The sequence below is a fragment of the Schistocerca gregaria genome, chromosome 7, assembly GCF_023897955.1.
Source record: "Schistocerca gregaria isolate iqSchGreg1 chromosome 7, iqSchGreg1.2, whole genome shotgun sequence".
Classification (NCBI taxonomy): Eukaryota; Metazoa; Arthropoda; class Insecta; order Orthoptera; family Acrididae; genus Schistocerca; species Schistocerca gregaria.
The window spans coordinates 428,102,838-428,119,436 of record NC_064926.1 but is presented as its reverse complement, the minus strand read 5'-3'; positions in this window follow the sequence as shown (position 1 = coordinate 428,119,436).

Here is a 16,599-nt window from a genome sequence, read left to right as displayed (position 1 = left end):
TTTCTGGGGCGAGAAGATCGCCCCCGGTCGACATCAATGTCCATAAGCTCCGATGACGACCCATGGGAGATGTCAGACAGTACGATGGCCTCGTCATCGGACCGACGCTGACTAGTCTCCTCAGGTGGCAAAACCTTCATCTTCTGGGGCTTTGTCTTGGGGGGCTTAGAATGCAGAGCCTTGTCAACAGTTGGAGCTTTACTCGCCTGGGCAGAAGGCGCTATATGGGGAGAGGCAGGAAGTACCCCAATGTCAGCAACCACGGCCTTGTCCGACGTAGCGGGGAGAGCCGCAGGTTGCAAAACAACCACAGCAGCACAAGTGCACTGGCAAGCGCAGGTATTAGTGCTAACACTAGCAACCTCCGTTTGCGTAGCAACAGTGGCCAGTTGTACTGGTTTTTTGAGAGCGGAAGGGAAAGATGTTGAAAACAGAGGAGGTTTGCATGGCCTTAAAGAGCTTCTTGGCCTCACCATAGGGGATGCGCTTAGATGTTTTAATCTCGTATGCCTTCCGTTCTTCGAGATAGATGGGGCAGATCCGGCTCCAGACAGGGTGACTCCCAGAGCAATTCACGCACTTCACAGGCGATGAACAATCGGCTCCGTCATGGGCAGGCTGACCACATTTACTACAAGTGGCTATCCCATTGCACCCCAACGTAGTATGCCCAAAGCGCTGACATTTAAAACAGCGCATTGGGTTGGGGAAATATGGCCATACTGGCAAACGTAAGAACCCCGCTTTAACATGCTCTGGGAGTCTCAGGCAAACTGAACGTGAGAATAAACGAGTCAGATTTGACGAGGTCCCCATCGACTCGTTTCATAATATGCTGCACGTCAACAATACCTTCGTCAGCCCACTCAGATTTTAACTCGTCTATGGGGATATCCACCAAGTCCCTACACGTCACAACACCCTTACTATAAATCAAAGTGGAGTGGAACTCGGTCTCGATAGCCTACTCTCCTAGACAGGTTGCTTTCCGAAGGGAAGCGACTTGACGGGAACTAGAAGTCTCAACTAACAGAGTCCCATTGCGCAGTCGCTTTACAGATTTCAGCGTTCCTGCAATTCCCTCAAGACCCTTGTGGATGTAAAAGGGAGAAACCGTCTCAAAGCTACCCTCCTTCCTTTTAATAATCAAAAACACATTCTGGTTATCAGCATGTGCTCCGTTACTACAGTCTGTTAAATCTCTAGCAACACGAGGCGCTGGAGGACTCACAGCGCGTAGCCGCTTTTTCGATGGGGTGTGTTTTCCTACCAGTGGCCCACCCAAGCCACTGGTAGGGGTAAATGTAGAGGTCGAAGGGTCCATTGTGGTCCCACGAGCAGCTAGGGAACTAAAGGTCCGCTCAGACAGAGCCCCGCGTGCCTGAGTAAGCCTTATACAACTGGTGTGCGGCAGGTGCCCCAGAGGTTGCCCGCTTGCGACTGTTCCACCCCAACAGCCATGCATCTTCTAGGCGCGGAGCACACCGAAAGATTGAGGGTTTTTTATAGAGGTTGGCCTTCCTCGCAATCCAGGCGGTCAAGCCAAGATTTCCATTCCCCGCAGCACACAACATTTCACCGCCGCGCCGTACGGTGGTCGCTGAAGCATGTCCGGGGGTTACGGTGACAGGAGACTGGCGGCGCAGAGCAGCCGCTCAGGACCCCGGGTTCGACAAGCCCGTACTCAGCAAGTAAATGCTGAGCCCCTGGGGGAAGTTCGTCTCCTCTCTCTCCAACGTGCTCGACTGCATGGTGTCGTGGTGCGTTCCCGACGACAAGACCTCCTCCACGACGAAACCCCATCCACAATCCATGCCGCATCCAGTGTCGTCGACGTCGACGTTTCGTCCCCAACATCACGACCTTCGATGGTGTTCACCACACAACAAAGCTGGCAGTGGTGTCTGCCTTTGCTAAACATTATCGCCAATTTTATGGTGATGGACCAATGGCAACGCCAATTCCTGATGATCTCAGTCCTTCCCCTGAGCGGACCCTCACCGTAGCGGAGTGAGCGTCCATGATGTCTGCAATCACCGCCGAAGAGGTGGCCAAGAACAAGTCACCAGGACCAGATGGTCTCCCAGTGGAGTCTTACCAGGCGTTCACCACGTTAATGCTTCCTCGCTGGACGGAAATGATTCAGGATCTCTTTACTCCGTCCTTCCCAATTCCACCTGAATTCGTCATTGGCATTATTCTACCTGTGCCTAAGCAAAAGGGAGGATCTCATGTCTCTGCATATCGCCCCCTTACACTACTGAATGCAGACTATAAAATCTATGCACGCCTCTTAGCAGCGAGCATACGCACCGTCTTACTTCTACATTTACATCTACATCTACATGACTACTCTGCAATTCACATTTAAGTGCTTGGCAGAGGGTTCATCGAACCACAATCATACTATCTCTCTACTATTCCACTCCCGAACAGCGAGCGGGAAAAACGAACACCTAAACCTTTCTGTTCGAGCTCTGATTTCTCTTATTTTATTTTGATGATCATTCCTACCTACGTAGGTTGGGCTCAACAAAATATTTTCGCATTCGGAAGAGAAAGTTGCTGACTGAAATTTCGTAAAAAAGGTCTCGCCGTGACGAAAAACGTCTATGCTGTAATGACTTCCATCCCAACTCGTGCATCATATCTGCCACACTCTCTCCCCTATAACGTGATAAAACAAAACGAGCTGCCCTTTTTTGCACCCTTTCGATGTCCTCCGTCAATCCCACCTGGTAAGGATCCCACACCGCGCAGCAATATTCTAACAGAGGACGAACGAGTGTAGTGTAAGCTGTCTCATTAGTGGACTTGTTGCATCTTCTAAGTGTCCTGCCAATGAAACGCAACCTTTGGCTCGCCTTCCCGACAATATTATCTATGTGGTCCTTCCAACTGAAGTTGTTCGTAATTTTAACACCCAGGTACTTTGTTGAATTGACAGCCTTGAGAATTGTACTATTTATCGAGTAATCGAATTCCAACGGATTTCTTTTGGAACTCATGTGGATCATCTCACACTTTTCGTTATTTAGCGTCAACTGCCACCTGACACACCATACAGCAATCTTTTCTAAATCGCTTTGCAACTGATACTGGTCTTCGGATGACCTTACTAGACGGTAAATTACAGCATCATCTGCGAACAATCTAAGAGAACTGCTCAGATTGTCACCCAGGTCATTTATATAGATCAGGAACAGCAGAGGTCACAGGACGCTTCCCTGGGGAACACCTGATATCACTTGAGTTTTACGGTCCTTTCACCTGAGCTGACTGCACGTGGTTGTGGGGCCACCTTACAAACCTTCCCGCGGTCTCGATGGTACAAGTCAATGGGAGGCTTGTAGGACCGATTCCTATACGCCGCTCTGTGCGTCAAGGATGCCCTATGTCTACTTTACTATATGCCATTGCACTTGAGCCCCTCATCACTGGACTTACCTCTAGACTGCAGGGCCTCACTTTGCGTGACTACACTTTTCACTGTAGGGCTTATGCGGACGATCTCCTCTTTCTCATCTGCTCCTCCACGGAACTCAATGACGCCATCCAATGGATCCACCAGTATGGACGTCTTTCTGGTAGCATTCTTAATGTCCGTAAATCGACTATGATGCACATTGGGCGCGGCCTCCCGGCTATGGTGCCGACCCCACTCTCAGTCAGTACCACCTTCGTTACTTGGGTATCGAATTTACGAGCTCCGCACAGTGGCTTACCGGTGGCTTTTGCAGTGGATTCGGCACCATGTCCGCGGTCAAGTGCACCGTAACTTAAACCAACTCCCACGTGTGTCCTATGTCGACATGTATGTCGCCCCTAAACCGGTACAAATCGTCCAGATTCTCCCAATGCCGTTACTCCTGGGCCGCCGCATCCAGTCAGCCTTTGGATATTTCGTCTCAGCAGCGGCTCTTTTCAAAGTCTGCTACAACACTCTAACACTGCCTCCTGCAAAAGGTGGCCTCGGACTAATCAACGTGCTCGCACGATCTTCTGCACTCTTTGCCCACACTCTGATGCGGCACTGGCAGGGCGCGATCCCGCCCTTAACACGCAGTCTCTTAGACATCCTCCGACCACCTTCTCCCGATCCACCAATCAATGTGGCACCTATTTCTCCATTATTGTACCATGTCGCCAATTGTTTCATAGAACTCAGCTACGTTCGGGCCGATCTTCCAGTCCCCCGTCCTCCCCGTTTGTTTATGCTGTCCAACCCTTCCGACCCCATGGTGTACAGCATCCTGACATTAACGGGTGAACGGTTTGGGGGTGTGTGCATGCACCCTTTTTACCGTCGTCTACGTCTGCACTCTGGTATGTTTTTGTCTATGGAAAATTCCCGACTAATAGTCGACTTTATCGCATAGGACTGGCCACTTCCCCACTCTGCCCTCGAAGACACCGACGAGCACCGTCTTACGTGCCCCCTGAAACGAAACGTATGGCTCCTCATCCAACGAATCGTGGGCTTTTACCTCCGTGCCCCGCCAACGACGGTAACCCCGGATTTCCTGTTATTGCCCCAGACATTTCACTGTCCTCTTGCTAAGCACCTTACCCTAATATGGTTTCGAGGACAGGCTTTAGAGTACCTCTTTCAATGTGGTCCGCATACAGTCCTTGACGTCTGGTAAAAAGTTGTGACCGCGCATAGCACCCTCACCCGAAAAGCGTCTTACCGACAAACTTTTGCTGGTTATCTCCGCAGCGTGTTCCGTGACCCCCCTCAAAGTTGGGGTGTGCCATGCCTACCTGTCACATAATGCAACACCCCTATCCACGTTCTAATGCATCGACCGAAAAACGAATTTTAGAAAAAGGAAGAAGGCAGAATATGTTATATTTTGTTGTATTTAATGTTTATTTAATATTTTTTTGTTTAACCAAGAGTCATTTGTATATTTTTTACATGGTACCTTGAAGAACTCTTGCATAGTGACTATATGTGTACTTTTAGTTTGTTCAATAAAAATTATTAAAAAAAGAAAAAAAAGTGGATGTCATACTAGACTGTTGCATGGAGGGTTGTGAGTTCAAAACTCTGCTGAACTGTAAAATTTTAATTTCTATATTCGGTTCGAGTACATTCTAGAAGTATCCAAAAATGTCAAGAATCACTGTACTGCAATGTTCTGTAACTGTATACCGTCTGTATTCTGGTCGGAGGCACTCTTGTATGTGCAAGTATTGAATAAACCTTCGTCAGAGCCGCCATTTACGTGGCGAGAAACCCGAGTTCGAGCCATATTCAACAGATCGCAATCTATCGGAGGCAGAAGAAGAAGAAGAAGAGGACATTACGATGACAGCAATTGTGTGCGATCACATGAGACATCCTTCCGGATTCTCTGGTGACGATGGCCAAGATCCAAACAAGCGGCTGAAGGTATATGAGCGTATAGCCAAATTTAACAAATGGGATGACAGCATGTGTTTGGCTAACGCATTTTACCACTTTGAGGTCACTGCCAAGCAATGGTATGAGAATAACGAAGGGAAGTTCACAAGCTAGGAAGTATTCCAGGTGGAACTGCGCGCAAGTATTTCGGTGACACACAATGACAGAAGTACAAGGCTGAAGATAAATTGAAGTGCAGGGCACAGCGTCCACGAGAAACTACAGCATCCTACATTCAAGACGTCTTGGAGCTGTGTGAAGTAGTGGGTCTTAGAATGAAGGAGGAAGATAAGGTTGCACATCTCATGAATCGTGTTGCTGAGGACATGTATGAAGCCCTACCCATAAAGGAGGTTTCAACAGCAGATGACTTCATAAACTGGTACCAGTACATCCAGACAATGCACCTAAAAAAGAATTACACACAAGAAGTTTGAACGGCTTCCAAACGTCGTATCGATATCTGTGATGGAGGAAGAAACTAATTTCACAAGTGTTCTTCGTCAGATAGTGAGAGAGAAAGTTCTGAAGACACTTGGATATCACGGCGAGCAAAAAACCGAGACACTTCAAGAGATCATAAGGGAGGGAGTGGAATAGACATTGAACCCAATCTCTCGTCCTTCATTTCCTTTTAAAACGGTGAAAAAGTCAAGACCCAGGTGAAGTTACGTGGCTACATGAGGAAACCAACTTGTAAAACTAGAGAGTCTGACCTTCCTTGGAGGTGAGGCCGCCGAAGAGAAACATCCTCCGCCGTTGATCACAACAGAAATGATAGGAACCTACGTCGATATCATCATGGATGGCCTACCAGCCCAAGCTCTTGTGGACTCTGGAGCATCATATTCAGTCATTTCGGACAAGTACCGTCGTCAATGGCGGAAAACCGTATTCGTCGACAGCAAAACACCTCTGCTGAAGGTGGCTAATGGGAAATACGTAAAACCTACAGGAAGATGTGTCATTCGCGTGGGTGTAAGTGGCCATACACAGCCCTTAGAATTCATCGACTTAGAAGAGTTTAGTGATGACGTCATTCTCGGATGGGACTTTTTGAAAGCTTCTCAGGCAATTATAGATTGTGATCGCTCGAAGATTATGCTAGACAAGATGATATACTGTGGACAGGAAGATGCACATCCGAATGTGTGGAGACTATGTGTGCTGCATGTGTGATCATTCCTGCAGTCAGCACAAGAAAGGTAACTGTCATGTGTCATGCCATGCATCAACCCATGGACCTTGTAGTGGAATGTAAGAGAAGCATACCACTGAACCACATAACTTGGTCATCCCAGCCTCTGTCGTCTCGGTTAAGAACGGATTCGGTGAATAGTGGATAGTTAACTGTCGCCTAGAATTTCAGATCCCTCCAAGAAGCATTCCGTAGCGAACGCTGAGCAGTTAACTGTAGAACAAGAACAGCCAAGCGTCATAGAAACCTCCGATGCGGAGTCTGTGGGCGAAATTAGCGCTACCACTACGAGACAAGATCTTCTAGCTCGACTATCACCAGATCTCACTAAGGAACAACAGAAGAAGCTACTTGCCATTCTTCAAGAGTTCTCTGAATGCTTCAATCCATAGGTGAAGAGCAAATTAGGCAAATCGACGGTGAAGCACCCGATTAGCACTGGAGACCATCAACCAATAAGCCAGAGAGCATACCGTGTGTCAGCAACGGAACATCGAATAATTCGAGACGAGGTAGAGAAAACGATGAAGAATTACATCATTCAGCCTTCACAGAGCCCGTGGTCGTCATCCATCAGTGGTTCTCGTCAGGAAGAAGAATGACGGTGGGTGCTTTTGTGTTTATTACAGGAAGCTTAATAAGATAGCTAAAAAGGACGTTTACCCTCTTCCACTTCACACAACATTAGATTGTCTGAAGGGGGCTACGTTTCCCTCAACCATGGACACGTACTTGGGGTACTGGCAAATCGAAGTAGATGGGGCTGATCGTGAGAACACTGCATTCATCACCTCTGAGGGCCTGTATGAGTTTAAGGTAATGCCGTTTGGTTTGTGTAATGCACCAGCAGTTTTTGAGCGGATGATGGATAATCTTCTAAGTCACCTGAAGTGGATGATGTGTCTTTGTTGTTCAGATGACATTATAGTGTTCTCAGAGACATTTAATGAACACATAAAAAGACTGAGGGCCGTTCTTAAGCGTCTCCAACAAGGCGGACTGAAACTTTATCCAAGAAAGTGTCTCTTTGGAGCAAAATAAATCAAAATACTTGGACACCTTGTGTCAAACGAAGATGTGCGGCCTGACCCAGAAAAGGCGCAATCTACAGGGTGTTACAAAAAGGTACAGCCAAACTTTCAGGAAACACTCCTCACACACAAATAAAGAAAAGATGTTATGTGGACATGTGTCCGGAAACGATTAATTTCCATGTTAGAGCTCATTTTAGTTTCGTCAGTATGTACTGTACTTCCTCGATTCACCGCCACGATTTCATATGGGATACTCTACCTGTGCTGCTAGAACATGTGCCTTTACAAGTATGACAGAATATGTGGTTCATGCACGATGGAGCTCCTGCAGATCTGAGTCGAAGAGTTCGTACGCTTCTCAACAACAGATTCGATGACCGATGGATTGGCAGAGGCGGACCAATTCCACGGCCTCCACGCTCTCCTGACCTCAACCCTCTTTACTTTCATTTATGGGGGCATTTGAAAGCTCTTGTCTACGCAACCCCGGTACCGAATGTACAGACTCTTCGTGCTCGTATTGTGGACGGCTGTGATACAATAAGCCATTCTCCAGGGCTGCATCAGCGCATCAGGGATTCCATGCGACGGGGGCTGAATGAATGTATCCTCGTTAACGGAGGACATTTTCAACATTTCCTGTAACAAAGTGTTTGAAATCACGCTGGTACGTTCTGTTCCTGTGTGTTTCCATTCCATGATTAACGTGATTTGAAGAGAAGTAATAAAATGAGCTCTAACATGGAAAGTAAGCGTTTCCGGACACATGCCCACACAACATATTTTATTTCTTTGTGTGTGAGGAATGTTTCCTGAAAGTTTGGCAGTACCTTTTTGTAACACCCTGTATAACGGAATTTCCTATTCCTAAAAGTATTAGAGATGTGAGAAGTTTCCTCGTATTATGTTCTTAGCACCGTCGTTTTAGCGAAGACTTTTGTATCAAAGCCAGGCTACTCCAAGAGTTCTTAAAAGCCGACGCTAAATTTATCTGGGGTGGTGCTCTGCAAGATTCTTTCGATGTGCTGCGAAAAGCTCTGACGAGTGACCCTGTACTTAATTTGTATGATGAAAGAGCGCCTACAGAACTACACACAGATCCCAGTGGGTATGGGATCGGTGCTGTTCTGGTGCAAATTTCGGATGGAAAGGAGAAGGTTATACCCTATGCTTCTAGGACACTTACAAAATCCAAGAGAAACTACTCAACTACAGAAAGAGAATGCCTTGCTGTAATCTGGGCCATGTGCCAATTTTGACAGTATCTCTATGGAAGGCCGTTCACTGTTGTTAATACCATCGTTCAATTTTTCGGTTGACAGGTCTTAAGGATCCAACAGGACTACTCGCCAGGTGGGCACTACGTCTTCAAAAGTATGACATTACCATAGCGTACAATAGTGGAAGAAAACATCAAGATGCCGACTCTCTCTCAAGAAACTCTGTGCAAGACCATCAAGATTTTGATGAAGATAGTGACTGTCTCGGTGTACACCAAGATCTCCCCCCTGAGCAGAAAAAGGACGCCAAGATACGTCAAATTATGCTTGTCTTACATCGGTCAGGGGATGTGACTTTGCAAGAAAAACTTTGATCCGTTAGGAAAGAGGTGGCTACCAGTGATTCCTAAATACATGCTCTTAGATCTTTTACAGAAATTAAATGACACACCTGAGGCCGGATATTTAGGATTTATTAAGACATTCGATAGGATCCGCAAGTTATTTTTCAGGCCAGGTTCATTTAGGAGTGTCAGTCACCATGTGTCGCACTGTTGAGTGTGCCAGAGGAGAAAGGCACTGCCTCAGAGACCACCTGTCCGACTCATACCAATTCCATCAGCCGAAACTCCTTTCCAGCTATTGGGATTGACCTCATCGGACTATTTCCAACGTCTGCTAGTGGTAATAGATGTATCATTATTAGAACTGATTATCTGACACGCTATGCCATTACAAAAGCCGTGAAAACAGCCGAAACATTCGAGGAAGCCAAATTAATCGTGGAAGACATTGTATTAAAACACGGTGCTCCAAGGTCGTTAATTAGGGATCGAGAGAAAGTTTTTCAATCGAATCTTGTGGCAGAGATAAACCGTCGGTGCAACATCACTCATCACATGACGACTGCCTACCACCTGCAAACTAACAGGCTTACTGAACGCCTTAATAAGACCTTGGCCGACATGCTATCAATGTTCGTCAATGCTGAGTAGAGCAACTGTGATGAGGTGCTACCTTTCGTGACGTTTGCCTACAAGACCGCCAAACAAGACACCACAGGGTATACGCCATTTTTCCTGGTGCATGAGTGTGAGGCGACAAAGACGATGGACACTGTGTTTCCGTTAGATCCAGATGACGTGAACGACGACTACATCGGCCAGGTGTTAACCAGAGCTGAGGAAGCTCGGTAGTTAGCTCGACTCCACACACTGAAGGCTCAAGTAAACCATCGCCGAAGGTAAGGCGAGCCACCGCCCTGTTTTCTACCAGCCTGGTGACCTCGTCTGGCTCTTCACTACTGTTCGGAAGGTTGGTCTCTCTGAGAAGATCGTCAGGCGCTACTTTGGACCTTATAAGATTGTAAGACACTTGTCTGATGTTACTTGTTAAGTTGAAGTTTTTGATCCCGACACAAGACGACGAAAGATCAGAGATAAAGTTCACGTCCTTCGAATGAAGCCCTATAAGGATCCTGCAACCCAGGGTAAATTCGAAACTCCAGCGACAGGCAACAAGCGGAAAGGTGGCAAAGAGCGTAGCAGCAAAGGACGTTCTAAGAAGATCACCGCAAGGACCAACATCAGTCATCGGGAGTCGGAATATGCAGGACCGATGATTCTTTCCCGGACTAGGATGACGTAACACCAAGACGCTGTTCCCTTAAGGAGGGAGCAATGTCGCATAAGAAGCTGAGTATCACAGTCATCATGGTATACTGGTTATGATACTAGGCTGTTGCTTGGAGAGTCGTGAGTACAAAACTCCCCTGATCCACAAAATTTTATTTTCTATATTCGCTTCGAGTACCTTCTAGAAGTATCCACAAATGTCAAGAATCATTGTACTGGAATGTTCTGTAACTGTATATATATATATATACCGCATGTGTTCTGGGCGGAGGCAGTTCGCTTCGCACTCTCGAATGTGCAAGTGCTGAATAAACCTTCGTTAAGTGAAGTTAGTGTTCGTCATTCACCAAATTACACCTTCTTCTCCGTGACAATATTATGTACTCATTAGACTGTTCATTCCATTCAGCACATTCTCTAATTCTTCTTCAGTTTCACTGAGGACAGAAATGTTATCAGCGAATCGCATCATTGATACGATTTCACCTTGAGTTTTAATTACATTCTTAAACCTTTCCTTTATTTCCGTCATTGCGTCTTCGATGAATAGCTCGTACAGTAAGGGGAAAAGACTATATCCTGTCTCAAAATCTTTTTGATCCGAGCACTTCGTTCTTCGTCTCCTACTCTCTCTGATCCCTGTTGGTACTCGTATGTATTGTATATTACCCCCTTTTCCTATAGCTTACCCTTACTTTTCTCGGGATTTCTAATATCTTGCACCATTGTCGAACGCTTTTTCCATGTCGAGAAATCCTACGAAAGTGTCCTGCCTCCTGTATCAACTGCAGCGCCAGAATTACTTCTTTTATGCCTTTACGTTTCTTAAAATTAAACTGATCGTTATCCAACAATCTACAATTTTCTTCCTATTCTTCTGTTAATTATTCTTGTCAGTAACTCTGATGCTGATAACGGAGATAGTTGCTGCTGAAATTGCGAGAGCGTGCGGTAGAAGAAGAGTCGGGAAACATATTATTCTCTCCCATATATATCTCGCAAAACGATCATAACCACAAAATCTGAGAAATTGGAGCTCGTACGTAAGTTTGTCGACAGTCGTTCTTTCCATGGCTCATCTGCGGAACGAAGAGAAACGGGAGAAAATGATGGCTGTACCACATGTACCCTCCGCTACATACCTTGTGATGTACAGATATATGTATACATGTTGGTGTAGATGTAGATGTAGAAAAGATACTTAATCCTCGGTGTAGTAAAGCAGCTTAAGTCACTTAATAAAGGCAAGGCCTCCTGACCAGACTCTATACCAGTCAGGTTCCTTTCAGAGTATGCTGATACAATAGCTCCATATTCAGCAATTATACACACCGCTCGCTCACAGAAAGTTCCATACCTAAAGACCGGAAATTTGATCAAATTACATCAAAACCCAAAAATGGAGATAGGAGCAATCTGCTGAATTACAGGCCATACCACTAACGTAGATTTTCAGTAGGGGTTTGGAATATATACTGGGTCCGAACATTATGAATTGCCTCGAGAAAAAGATGTATTGACACATAGTCAGCAGGGATTCAGAAAATATCGTTCTTGTGAAATACAACTAGCTCTTTATACTCATGAAGTAATGAGTGCTATCGACAGGGGATGTTAAATTGATTCCATATTTCTAGATTTACAGAACGCTTTCGACACCGTTTCTCACAAGCATCTCCTAACCAAACTGCGTGCCTATGGAAAATCGCCTCTGTTGTGAGACTGGATTACTGATTTCCTGTCACAAAGGCCGCAGTTCGTAGAAATAGACGGAAAGTCATCGAGAAAAATAGAAGTAATATCTGGCGTTCCCAAACGAAATGTTATAGGCCCTCTACTGTTCCTGATCTATATTAACGACATAGGAGACAATCTGAGTAGACGTCTTAGATTGTTTGCAGATGATGCTGTCATTTACCGTCTTGTAAAGTCATCAGATGATCAAAACGACTTGCAAAATGATTTAGATAAGATATCTGCATGGTGAGAAAAGTGGCAATCGACCCTGAATAAAGAAAAGTGTGAAGTTATTCACATGAGTACTAAAAGAAATCCGCTAAATTTCGATTACGCGATAAGTCACACAAATCTGAGGGCTGTAAATCCAACTAAATACTTAGGGATTACAACTACAAATAACCTAAATTGGAACGATCACATAGATAGTATTGTGGGTAGAGCAAACCAAAGACTGCGATACATTGGCCGCATACTTAGAAGATTCAACAGGTCTGCCAAAGAGACTGCTTACTTTACGCTTGTCCGCCCTATCCTGGAGTATTGCTGTGCGGTGTGGGATCCGCATCAGGTGGGACTGACGGATCACATCGAAAAAGTACAAAGAAGGGCAGTTCGTTTTGTATTATCGCGAAAAAGGGGAGATAGTGTCACAGACATGATAAGTGAACTGGAGTGGCAATCATCAAAACAAAGGCGTTTTTCTTTGCGACGGGACCTTCTCAGGAAATTTCAGTCACCAGTTTTCTCTTCCAATTGCGAAAACATTCTGCTGCCACCCACCTACATAGGGAGAAATGATCATCACGATAAAATAAGAGAAATCAGGGCCCGCACAGAAAAGTTTAAGTGCTCGACTTTCCCGCTCTCCGTACGAGAGTGGAACGGTAGAGAGAGAGAGCTTGAAGGAGGTTCATTGAACTCTCAGCCAGGCATTTTATTGTGAAAAGCAGATTAATCACGTAGATGTGAATGAAGACTCTTCACAGTATATGGGAAACTTTGAAAAACACAGCTAATTCCTATAATTTTTCATTTATCGAAAAACTGCATTGAGGTTGTTCGAAATCATCACGTAGAATTGGCGTTTGTAGGTTAGACAATGGATATAAAATTTCTATCATGCTCACCCTATCTGATGCGAACATTGACATTTTGCTCTCTCATACAACTAAACAAAATTACGTAACTGTACATAAACACTCATATTGCACTATTAGCGTAAAAAATCCCGCGTCTGCGAGCAAAGTACAAACGTTTCACTAGGTTCGGGGCTCTTCTTTATCGAAGTAGCTGTGCCTCTTCCTGCCGGGATGCTGCGATGGAAAGCACTTGGCTATTACCGAGCGCCAATACCAACCTATGTTAACCAGACTGCTTCCTTCCAAATGCACGTTATCAAGTACCGGCACTAAAAACTTACGTGTGACGACGATGGCGATGAAATTAATCAACAACATGGACTAAATAAGCGAGGTTACGTTTTATAGCGGCAGAGAAAAAATGTCCAAAGGATCCGAGGACCATTTACGACACATCGAGAAGGGAAAAATCCAATACGCGCGAAGAAAACGATCTTTTTTTTTTTTAACTTAGCCGTCTGAGCACTCCGACAACTATGTCCGCTTATAACACACGACTCATTAGGGAAAAATTGCCTTCATTCCATTAATAAAGTGAAGAGGATTTAATTTCAGTTTCTTATTTTTTCCCCTAACTGATTAAACTGCTGCATTCCCCAAACGCCGATCAACGAAGGAAAGTTGAAAAACTACATGACTCCTCTTTTTGTACGCCATCCAATTAGGCTGTAGATATATCAAGATCTCCCAGTTTGTGAAGTGTTTATCATCTAGTTCGGACCAAAATAACTTTTTGCTGGTGTACTGATTTCCGTATCAACCTGTGTACCTTCTCCTGGCAACCATTAACCTAGATACAGGATTAAGCACTAGACAGTTATTTAACGATCTTTTCAGACGTATACTGTGTATTAAAAAAACCCTCTAAAATTGTAAACCATTCACTTTATGCTAACAAACTACAAAAGCAATATCAATTTGGAAAATTTCTCTGAAGTATACCACCTGGGAAAGGCAGTTCCAGACGTTAATACAATAACAAGCTAACATCGAATTGCCGGAAGCCTTTTTTGTCCAGTAGGTTGAAAATAAAATGTCTTTTGAAACGTTACGATCAGCAAGCGTAATATGCTTTAAATTCTGACAGGTGTCAATTTGCTTCTGATAGGGAAAGAGAGCAGTGTTTTATCTCCGTGCCAATAGCAGTGCTGCGTGAAATCGGCGGACGCAAATTGGAATTCCGATGTTACTTAGTCCACTGGAAATTTATGCTGTCCGTAGTATTTACGAGTTTTGAGAGATTTCCAACGGTTACGGAGATAACCGACAAACGGATGGCTCTGGAGTTACATTATCTGCGAAATTAGTAACATTCAGTCGTCTGTCAATCGCAGGCTGTCACAGACCTCTCCGTGAAACATTAAATCTGGACAATACTGCGTTACTCTCTCCACGTTGCCTTCATTATTACCGTTTTCAAATTAACAAAAAGGCATTTTGTCTAATGTTTCAGAACGTACATCATACAAGTACTTAAAATGCAGTATAACAATTACAGTTTTTGGTCTTATCACATTGGTTACCTGACATTTTTCAAGGTACCGTTCCTTCTTCAGGCTCAGGTATTATTATTCATTTATTCATTCGATTGTTGGTCTTCACGCCCTCGGTTCACTATCATGCTCCTCACGCCATTCTAGCACGATTCTGGCCTTGTAATACTGATCTTTCTGGAACATTCCATCGCTGTCTGGAAGATTCCAAGAATGGAGGGACGCAGTTGGTCGATTGTAGCCACATACTCCACAGTTGTTTAGTGCACCCCTCGGTTGTTCCAAATAAAGGTTGAAAGAGGAATTAATAATCAGGAATACCCAAAACTTCAAGCTTACTCAGTTCTACCATCACACGTAATAGCTTACTTTGAACCCGCCTAGATATCTGCGCGCCTTAGTTCGCCACTTCCGAGATTCTGGGAGGCGTGCAAGCATCGGCTCAAAGGAGTTCGAAGGATTAACAACGAGCACTGGTATGTCACCCAGCCTGAATGTGGATTTCTAACCCCCCCATCCAAACGAATATTCACCTTTGTTCCATGATTTGCAAACGTTCACAAACCGAAATTGTTTGCATATTTTTACAAGTGATAACACTAAGGTGTAGAGAGACGGGGTGCTCAGTTCTCGTCCCGGAGGTGGTAGGGGGTTCGGGGGAGTGGAGAAGGGGAGAGGAGGAAGGAAGTACGTATCTCACGTTTACAGAAATAGATTTACAGCGATAAAGAAAGAACAAAAAAGTAAGTGGAGCAAATGAAATTCGAATAAGAGATTTATAAAGTAATATGTTTCTATACATGGCGCTCTTCCGCAGTAGCTGTTACACACTACACAAATTATTACTGCAATTTAAGAGTATTTTACACCAGACGCATTTTGCTTTTATTTACAAAGCATCATCACGATTCTTGTTGGGAATACAGTACACAGGAAATATTTCTACATAAATGACCTCGGTATTTGCTGTAACAATTCATGAAAACCATGGGAAAAAATGGATCACTATTATTAAGCCAATATAAATGTCAGAAGCCTCTGTCTTCATGGAAGCGTTTAGCAACTTATGACTTGTAGTAAAGCATTAAGATTAATGGAGAAATTGGACGTTTTTTATTTCAGTCTGAATGCTGAAGAGACAATGTTCATTGAATACTTTGAATACCAGTATTCAAAGAACTGTGACTGACGCCCGAACAACGGGGAACTAATATGCATCGAGAGTAGAAAATGTTGCATTGATAATGGCTACGCGCTAGCCGAAACCTGGAATTGCGTAACAAAACCTACAAAAAAAGGACGACTGATTGCTGCGCTCTATGATTTATAACTCACGTAACATTTTCCCGAAAGGATGGGGCCCCTCCACGCCCACACCAACGTGGTAACCAAACCAAATGTTCTACTGTCACCTCCAGATAACATATTAGTTTTCAAATCGTGAGTCACAGGATGTGGGTTGTAATGTTATCCACGTGTCTGGGTAGTATTACTCATTGTCATGGTCCATCAGGAGACAGAAAGTGAACGAAAGCGATCGAATGGTAACGGTTTGCAAGGCCAGAGGGGAAAAAATGCCAATGCAAGAGCCAAGGAAAAAAGCATCTGCGGCAGTAGGACGGGTAGTAAGGGCAGTAGCGGCTTGCTAGCTGTGACAGTGCATGCAACGTGTGGTTATGTTAGTGCGAGGTATCGTGCATCAAATGGCTCAAATGGCTCAGAGCACTATGG